The sequence below is a fragment of the Hevea brasiliensis genome, chromosome 3 (assembly GCF_030052815.1).
Source record: "Hevea brasiliensis isolate MT/VB/25A 57/8 chromosome 3, ASM3005281v1, whole genome shotgun sequence".
Classification (NCBI taxonomy): domain Eukaryota; kingdom Viridiplantae; phylum Streptophyta; class Magnoliopsida; order Malpighiales; family Euphorbiaceae; genus Hevea; species Hevea brasiliensis.
Genome location: NC_079495.1, coordinates 24,849,780 through 24,860,571, shown reverse-complemented (window position 1 = coordinate 24,860,571; position 10,792 = coordinate 24,849,780). Strand labels below are relative to the sequence as shown.

Here is a 10,792-nt window from a genome sequence, read left to right as displayed (position 1 = left end):
AAAAAATTAAATTAATAAATTTTTTTTATAAAAAATTAAGTCATTTTAAAAAAAAAATGACTTCCTCTTTTATATTTTATAAATTTTAATAATCTTATTAAAATGTGAAAATACTTATATATATATATATATATATATATATATATATTAAAAAATATTTTCAATATACAAATTATTTTTTGGGGAAACAAATTGAGGCACATTTCCATTTATAATTTAAGATTCGAATTTGTGATAATAAGATGAAAAATAAACTCGCCCAAGTCCCAATTGCCTACTAACCAAATTATGGAAATTGCTTGAAATATACCATTTTAGTACTTGTTTTATAACTAAATATCAAACTCCAATTTATTTTCTGTAATAATTTTCTTTTAAAAAAAAAAGCCTTACTATTTAATTAAAGCTGATAATTAAAAAACCAGCAAAGGCGAGTGCGGATTCTTCCAAGAAGAGCTTGGCTGGAAAGCATGAATTTTTGAGCAGGAGATAAGATGATGTTAGTTAGGCTTGTGGAAATATGGAGTCCACTGGCCCAGCGGCCACAACACGATACAACATGCATTTTTACTCAGGATTTTGAAAAATAAAAAAAGAAAATCCTGAAATTGTTGTATACACACTTGAATTACAAGGATTCTGCCTTATATTTCAAATATTCAACCGTTAAAGTGCTTCTCATGTATTGCATATAGCCATTGTTTATATGTTGAAGAAAAAAAGGGGAAAAAAAAAGAAAAGAAAGATGATGTATCTCTATCTAATAGCAAATTAAATATTCATTGAAATTTTATGGCTTGGAAAATGTGAAGTTATTGAATATTCGTGTATATATATTATTCTTATATTTATAATTGAATATCTTATTTATAAAGTTTGATTTTTGAAATTAAACCATAATAAAAAAAATATATATTTTTTTTAATTTTTGGATTGCAGCATGAATGATATATTATGAGATTTTAAATTTGAATTGCAATTAAAATTAAATTTAAAATAAAAAAAATTAATTTTTATTGGATTAAAGAAATGTAGTTAAGAAAATAATTTACAAATTAAAAAATAAAATTTAAGGTGGTTGGGCTTAAACTTAAAAAAAAAAAAAAAAATTACATACACCCAAAAGTGTGTCACTTACTCTACTACCACCCTACAGGGTTCTCTTATTTATTTATTTATTTTTAATTCTCAAAAACAGCTTACAAAAAAAAAAAAAAAATTGGCTAACAATAAATGCTTATAAAGATAGTTGATTTTTTTAAGGCAAATTAATTAGTTTAATTCACTTCTAAAAAGCTAGCTCAAAGGGGAAGTGTGCTCAAAACTTTATAAGGGACACATAACCTCTACCTATGTGGGATTTTAAACACTCATAACGCTTGGAATCAAACACTTCAAACATGAAACTGTCACGACCCAACCTATGGGCCAGACCGGTGCTTTAAAAAGTGGAATACAAGACCTTCATAATTTTCATACAAATCACATCATAACAGCAAAAAGGTAATTTGGAGCACTCACGCACCCATATAATATACAAATAGTACATATATGGGAGCTGATCTCCTATACAACTCTCTTAATTGAACTTCTGCCAACGAGTACATCTCAAGCCGGACTTTCACTTAATAGACCAAATGAGGGGGCCAGTGAGATCATCTCGAGCCGTGCCTAGCCCGACTCATCCATAAAAGGATCGGGTCCTAGCGAGTCAAGCTCCAGCCGCTTCTACCCGTCCTATACATATCCAACACCACACACCACACGCACGCTAACACATGCACACTGCTTCAAATTACCATAAAACAACATCCATGGCACTTCATCAATTAAGAATACAATATAAAATGTGCCTAGTATTTAACTACATAGATATATATTTATAAGTGATGCATGGGCATGCCTGAATATATAATACTATTGAAATTATAATTAAAATTAATATTTTATTCACAGACGTGAACCGAGGTCACTGTGGCAACTGGGCGAAGAAGGAAGGCTGTCCCGGCTCACCTGACAATTTCATTATAATTATTTAATATGATTGATTCAATACAAGCTTAAAAAGAACCAAAGACACTCTAAGTCGTGTCGAAAATCTGACAGAATCTCCCCTATATCTAGGACCTATTTAACTTGTAAAAGGATTCAAAACACTTCTATATCCACAAGTCACACAACCACAACTCAATCACATCACATGGCCCCTCCTGGGCCTATCCAAACAGTCAACCACCACAATTTAAAAAATTACCATTTAGTCCCTACAACTAACCCTTTTGCAAAAACTATCCAAATGAGCTCTAAAAATTCTAAAATTTTGTCCTGCAATCCTTAGCAATATTATTAAGCTAATGCAAAAGGAATTATAATTTTCTAACCTACCACAAATATTTTATAGATTTTTAATAGAAATCAGGCCTAGATAATTAAGAAAAATGAGGGTTTTGGTTTACCTATGCCAATTCTGACCCTTGGCACGCGTCCGGGACGTTTGAAAAATGGTGGGCCTATAATCTCAACCCAATTCTGAAGCTTTTCCGATAACCTGCCTGGCCTAAAATTGCAGACCCGAGCAACTGTCGAATTTCCCCGTAATGAGCGTACCTACGTGAATTTCACAACACAGGGGTTAGTATATAATTTTTATGAAATTTATCAAGTTCATTTAATGCCCGAAAAAATACGCGAAGTTCCATAGGACCCACCGAAAAATGATGTCTGGAAATTTTGAAATGGGTATTGCCGTGAAGCTCTCGTCGAGGGGAGCACTCCAGTACTTTTTGATTTTTCGTGGGGTTCACAGTTTGCGAGAAATCTAGCCCAAAAATCGAAATGGGCTAAAATTTCCCAGATAAAAATTGGACAAACTACTTGATGGTTTTTTATATTCTTGGTGTCTATAGAAAGCTCTTGAGGTGTAGATGGGTTTTGGAACAAGACCCGATCCAATCGGTGGCCGGATCGACCGGAATCTGCCCAGGAAGTTAAAGCAGCACGCGCACGCAGGGGAAGTTTTTGGCGCGGTTTTCCTGCGACCTGGAGGCTAGCCGGCGAAGGGGAGGGGCGGGGAAGGTTGTTGGCGACACGAGGAGGGGAGAGGAGGGGAGGAGGCGGCCGGCGCAGAGGGAGAGAGAGGAGAGAGAAACAGGGAGAAGTGGGGCATCGGGGAGAGAGAAGAAAGGAGAAAAAAAGAAGGGGTCCAGTTCGATTCGATCAGTCCGGTTTGGTTCGATTTGATTCGGCCGGTTCGATTCAGAATACCCAAAATTAAATTTTTGCTTTGCCTTGGGATAAAAAATAAGGCGCAAAAATTCTGAAAAAATTATTGAAAACTCAAAAAAATTTGTAGAGTTTAAATATATTTTTAGTTTTGCTATGTGATCTTTAAATTAATTCATAAAAATTAACAAAGTTTATTGATTTTGAAAAATCAAACCCGATTTCCAAAATTCGAAAAAATTCAAATATTTTTTCAAAATTTTTAATAAAATAAAATACTAATATTTATCTATAAAATAACAAATTTAAAAATTAGAAGTATTACAGAAACACTTATGAGAGGCTTAATATCGATTAGAGAAGTCCTAATACTATCTTAAGAAAATGAATCGAGCCTAACTCGCTATCAAAAGCCAGCTCCAAGGGGAAAGGGGGGTTGGGTGGGGGAGGGGAGTAGTGCTCAGAGTTCTATAAGAGTTATATTACCCTTATCCTAAATTGATGTGGGATATTAACAATTTAATCATTTGATGTGTAAAACAATTTAATTATTTATATAAACCCATATTAAAATGAATTAAATTGTAATATGTCTACTCTCTAAATTTAACATGGTATCAGGAATTGATTTGGCTTGTGGGTGTTAACAGGCCATAAGGCTGTGTAAATTGGGCGCATACTAAGTTAATACTAACTCCCATAGTATTTGAAATGAATGAATTTCACAAAATTTTATAGAATTTATTTCCAAATTTAAAATTTTATGTTTGGAAGAAAAAAAAATCAATTTTATGATTTGAATTCCGCAAAATTGAACATAATTATCCCAAATTTTATCAAAATAGATGGAATTTCCAAAATCTAAATTCCACAACTAAAATCATAAATAACATGTAGAAAGAAAAAATAAAAAGACAAATATAAGATTATTATGTTAAGTAAAATAAATTTAATTATGAATTTATTATTTATTTTATAAGTATGTCAAGGATATTTTAGAAAATAAATGTAAATAAAATTTCAATTCTGCATTTATTTTAGATATGATTTTGTGGAATTCAATTCAAATGCATGTTTTAAATTTTAGTATACCAAACACAAAACTTATTTACAAATGAATTCTACCCAGAAATTATTAACAAATTAATTATGCATTTTGAATTTTAGCATGCTAAACGGGGTGTAATTGTTAAGTGACAATTATATAGTTGCACTTGGAAAGAGAGTGTATGAATCTATATCCCACGTTGGAAATAAAAACAAACGAAATAGTAAATATAATGGTTGAGTTATAATATTGACTTGATTAATTATTTTGATATATACAATAATTTAATAACTTATATAAATTTATATTAAAATAAATCAATATGTAATATTTCCAATACTCTATTTGGAATATAACAATTTTCTTTAATCTTAAAAGAGTTTGGTAAATGCCACTATTTCCAACAACAAACTCTCCATGATAAATTCAAGTCACCAATTCTAACAGTAATTAATATAACGGGATGTCATCTTATTTTCAATAAAAAAAAATGTAAGCAGATTCTTTATATTAATTTATTTTGTTTGATTTGATTTAATTTAATTGATCTCTTTAATTCAGTTGGATTTGATTTATCATAAAATAAAATTTAATTTTTCAATTCGCAATCAAACCAATTGATGATTCGCATATCCACTAGTGGGTTTGTTAAAAAGAAGTGTGAATTAAGTGTGGGGTATGATTGATTAATCTTTCAAAAAGTTGAAAACAAAACTTTCTACGTAAAGTCAATTATGCAAAACACAAAATGAAACATTTGAACAAAAGGTTATTATGATCGATTAATCTTTCAGAAAGTTGGCAGCCTTTGAATAATAACCTTGCCTACTTTTTAAGGCACCAGGCTAAGCTTCCCTTTCAACCCCAAACCTTTTGTTTATTTTTTGTTTAATTTTTATTTTTTTGAAATTTTTTTATTTAGAAACCATATATGGGATAGTACGCAGTCCTTATATATACACACTCTCTATAGATGATACAGAATTTCAAAGGATCTGTCCCACATATTAAGACACTAAAAAAATAGCATATAGTATTACATTATGCACAAGCAAAAGTTTATCTTTTTCATAGAGAATACACACAGGGGATAGAGATTACACACACCCTTAACAATTTGCTGTTTTGTTTCTCAAATTGTCCGCAGACAAAATCAACAATTTGCTCTTCAAGTTCTTCGTATATACATATGTGGAATTCATGGGAAATTATAACTCTGAATTAGAGCTTGGCCCAATTCTATAATAATGAGACGGGCTTATGTCACGTTGAGAAAACAGGAGCAAATTCTAGCTAGTTTTAAGCAATAATACACCAAATAAAAGAACAATGCTCTAAATGATTTAATAAGTTCGGTGGAAGATAAATTGTCCTAATTCTATATTTGTTTCAGAGAATATTTTCTATATTGTTCAATATTTTAAGTACTTAGAAAGATAAATTACTAAAAAATATTTTTATGAAAAAATTAAGTAATTTAAAAAAAAAAATACTTTCTTTTTATATTTTATAAATTTTAATATGAAAACATTTATACATACATAATATAAATATATAACATCAATTTAATATTGCAACCAAATAATAAAAAATTTTTTATAATTTTTTTAAAAATATTTTCAATATACAAATTATTTTTTGAGAAACAAATAGAGTTGCATTTCCCAAACTCCCATTTGCCTAGTAACCAAATTCTAGAAATTGCTTGAAATATACCATTTTATCACTTGTTTTAGAACTAAATATCAACTCCAATTTATTTTCTTTAATAATTTTCTTTAAAAAAAAAAGCATTGTTTTCTATAATTAAAAGAAAACATGCAACTTTAGCTTAATTTGCTAAAAACATATCATTCACCTAATATCAGGAAAAATAAAAGTGAAATTGGCGGTAAAAATCTCTCCTTATTCATTGACCTGTACGTATGGAAGTTACATGGCATTGTATATGTACAGGATTTGTTTACGCAAACAATGATTTACCACATGCAAAATAATTTCAAATTCGATCTTGCTAGTACCAAAAATTATCAGCCGTTCTCTTTTCCTCAATTTTCCCTTATATTTCTGCTGTTGAAAGAATCATTCTTGATTCTCCACTGTTTTTGGATCAGTAACACTCGAAATCACGGTGACCTTGGATATTTAAGCAATGGTTAGTCATTCTGTGCTTTTGATGAAACCAGTGATGTGGAATCAGCTCCACCCAGTGTCAAGCAAAACTTAAATTTTCCTCCAAATTAACCATCTGCCAACAACTTTGTTCTTGTCCATCTTGTAATCAGGAATTGTTCTAGGAACTAGGATCAGAAACTGTTCCGTTAGATATGTTCGTTGCAGTGGCATGGTTGTCGTCGTCATCATCACCAGCATATTCAAATGCTGAGTTAGCATCCATATCCCTTTCTGGACAGTCGAACTGAACACATTCAGGAACTTCATAATTGTAGTTCTCCGAGTCCCGAGTCCTATTAGAGAATGTCAGATTTTCTTTCTTTACAACATTCAACACAAACCCATTGTGGATCCTTTCAGGCTGCAAAACTTCATCTTCAGTGACTGTAATGCTAGAATTATTCACAGACAATCTATTGCTAGAATCCCTCTGTTCAAATTCGCTTACCAAATTTCTCTCTGGTGTTGTCACCCTGGACATCTTATTATATGGATCCCGGATTCGCATCTGAGCCCCTGGAGAGTTGGGATGAGTCATGAAGCCTTCGGTCAATTCAGTATCAACATCCAGATTTTGGACGAAGTCAATAAATTGATTTGCAGAAGTAGTTCTCATCAATGGTCCACCAGATCTCGTCCAAGAATTTACATCTACACTTTCAGATTCACTATCGCTTCCATCATGTATGTTACGGTGCATCTGCACATTTCCACCAGAAGGCGCTTCCCATCCAGATGCACCAACACCTTGATGAAATGTTGAAGCAAAATCAGTGAGGTCTTCTTCCAGTGAGCCTGTTGAGTTCTCTCGAGCAATGCAGTTCCAAGATGGAATTCTTTTAGAAGCACTGAATTTGACAGTGCTGGCAGCTGTGGTGGCTAGACCATGAGAAGCAGCAGCAGCCCTCTCAGCACTCCTTTTGAGTCTACGCATGTGGTTGAGAATTGCGACACACTCATCAAGACAGATCTCAATGCCACAGTTAGCTTTTATGGCTGAAAGTTTCTCCCATGTACACCTGCTCCCTTGGCTGATTGCCTTATGAAGCTCCTCATCAGTTGGATTTTGTATAATTTTTGATATCTGCATAGCAAAAAATGTCATTTAATTCTCATCTTGAGGTATTCAGAAACATCACAAATAATTGACAACAGACAATTTAAAGAAAAACATTACAAACAAAAAAAAAAACAAGGATTTGTAAGAATAGTCAACTGCTGAAAAATTTTATTTTGGCAATTTCTACATTCACCTTCAAATGCTTAACAAATTTTTGAACCTTTAAATCCATGATTCAGATTGCTGCCCAATTAGAGTAAACCTTTTATTTTGTAGATACCTGAGCGACAGTGGCAGGCATAACAACAGTGACATCACCCTCCCAATCTTGAGCAAAAAGCTTGGCAACTCCCCTCAATGGAAAACCAAGTTCCAGTACCTGATTGAATCTATGTTTTACCTCCATCTCGGTAAGATGAGCAAGCTACAAAGTTAAATACCAAAATGCCTTAGTTTTCATTTCAGTAGGGCATTAAAAGAGAAACAAACAGAAAAATTAGTATAAAATAGCTATACAGAAAAGGTCTTAAGCTGTGAATCTATCCTAATTCCTATATCAGTAACATTAAAAATTAAGGTTTATGCCATGAGTTGGGTGCTGCATAAAGAGTGCTTGGCTGCTACTTAAATAACACGAGTTATGCAGAAAAGGTCATCTGCTAGCTTTGTCTCTATATCTCTCAGTACTAAGCCTTGCTGCTTATGGTTTCTCACATCCACATAAAAATGCTCTCGAAATCATAAACAAGATTACAAAGATGAAAAACCAAAACCAGTAGTGGTGAACAAGGAACAAATAATGGGCTGGGTGGCATGTCGGAATTCACTAAACAATTTTGTAAATAATTTATATATGAAAACCACATTCAAGCCATACTCAATCCAGACAAGTGAACTCAACTGATGCAATTCCATAGAAAGGATTGAGACAATTAAGAAAAATAGAGACAATCAACTTCAGAAGATTTTCAGTACAGACGCAAGCAGATATGCAAATTAAGTCTGATTAGGTTAAGGAGAAATCAATGTAAATTTGAAGCAATGTATACATACCTTTGCAGCGAAATTACCACCATATGCTCTTACAAATTCCTTCATTCTCAATAGTGGAGCAATGTGAGGATTTGCCTGACTCACAATAAAATGATTGACATTGAACAGTTCCTTCAATTGCATCATTGGTAAATCACTTTCCAAGGTACCATCTCTCCACCGGCGTGCAGATGCGCTTGATCCTTCCACTGGATCCAGATTAAAAGGTGGATGATATGGAACAATTTCCCCACTCCTGTCCTTCGCCATTAGTTCCTGGGCTTCAAAAAGGCCAGGAAAGGCACAAGAAGCAGTGACTGCACTCCATATAACAACATGAGGTGAAGTAAGGTAGTTAAGGCACCTAGGAGGCTCATGCTTTCTAGGGGAGCAAACTGTGATCCCAAGAATTCGACCTGTCATGTCATAAGCTTCTTGAAATGTAAGATTACTAGTGAGATGCCTTAACATCCATTGCAACTGCTGGATTTCATGGATAGCTCCTTGTGTCCTGACCCTCTTCACAACATTAAGAAGCCCACCCATCCGATCAAAAAACTGCAATGATTGCAAAGAATTCTCATAAAAGCTTTGTAACTCTGGCCATGATTTAGTGGCAACAACAGAACACACAATGGATCCCACACTAGAACCAGCAATTATTCTTGGCAAAAGCTTATGCTCAACCAGTGCTTTAACCACACCCACATGAAATGCTCCAAGGAAGCACCACCACTCAAAAGCAAAGCTGTTCTCCCAAATGCATGTCTTGTCTCGTGCATGAAAGAAAGCTTCTCTTCCAGTTTAAGCTCCTCCGAATCTGAATCACAAACCATTCTCAGCTGAGTTGAGACCTCATCGATGTATTCCTTTATGAGCATGGGCACTTGAAGCCTACCCTTATGAAGCTCTGGGTTACACATATTACCAAGATTTCTTATCAGATCTGCTCTCATGCAAAAGATGATGTCTCTAAGAGATCCTCTTGTCGACGGTGTCGGAGCTCCTGAAGTTTATTTCTCACTAGTTCTTCATCATAAAGGTCTGATTCATGCATCTTTGGTGTCTCTTTGTCAAGCATCTTTGCAGCATGTGCCCACTCTTCATATGTCAATGCAGTTCTCATCATATTCCTCCAAAATTTCCTCCGGTAAGCCATTTCAGCCCTCAATTTCACAATGGTGTATCGTTTCAAAAGAAAAGCAATTAAAGTCACCATGGCCAATATCCCTTGAGGATTCCGTGGATGCAACCACGAAAATATGGATGCAGAAGCATCTCTAAATCTATGAAAGTAATTCCATAACACATGATAGATTTTACGCCTCAAATGTGACATTGACTTGCAGAATAACACTCTGAAAGCAATCGTCCTACCAATGATCGTTGAGGGTCCAATTGAAAAGGGATCAACATAGGCCTCATTACTTATATCCATATCTTGGCTAAAGAAAGATTGTATCTTGCTGAATTCCTGTAACTCAACAACAAGATTTGCTCATAGGAACAAATATTATGAAACAATAAAATGGCTCAGAGACTACAATGAAGAGATCACCACAAAACTAAATTTCATAACTTTTTAAAGATGCACAAAGCAAGACAGCTGAAACAGTTAAGGACAATTAGATGAATGAATTTGTTCCTCCAAATTAGATATGTAGCAATCAATTGAGAAAATAATTGCACCACTGGACTCAAAGCCTCTTAACTATGCTCTAGGCAAAAGGAAGCTTTTGTGGTAGAAAGTAAATAGATTAGCAATAAAAAAAATGCAAATTTATATAAGAGAGACATGTATGAAAGTAACAAAATCCAACCTCTTGATTTGGCACAGTACTCCAAATTCAGCAGCCAAATGGGTCAACAACTCGCATTGACCATCCCAGATCCTGCTAACCAAGCCAAGAAAACCCCTCAAACGTAAATAACACACAAAAAAAAAGAAACAAGAACTGCCAAATTACTATTTCATATCACCATCAGAAAAATTTTCAACGTCCAGAAAAGAAAGAAAGAAAGAAACAGCCAACCCCAAAAATTGAAGAAAAGGAAAAACCCAGAAGGGATATTCCCGGCAAAAGAAGCATAATCGCGGGCATACAGAGAGAGAGGAATTAAATAGAAGAATGGAAGTCTTGGGATACGTGAAACAGAGAGATAGTGATATGGCGACCAAATTTTGAACGTGCAGAAAGATGGCGGTCATTTTGTATTAGAGAGAGACGTGCAATCGAATTGAAGGAGGAATGGAT

At 33.8% G+C, this 10,792-nt stretch overlaps 1 pseudogene; it reads right to left on the bottom strand.

Moving 5' to 3' along the window:
* Positions 1-6,155: 6,155 nt before the first annotated feature.
* Positions 6,156-10,498, bottom strand: LOC131178662 (triacylglycerol lipase SDP1-like; annotated as a pseudogene).
* Between the last annotated feature and the right edge of the window lie 294 nt (positions 10,499-10,792).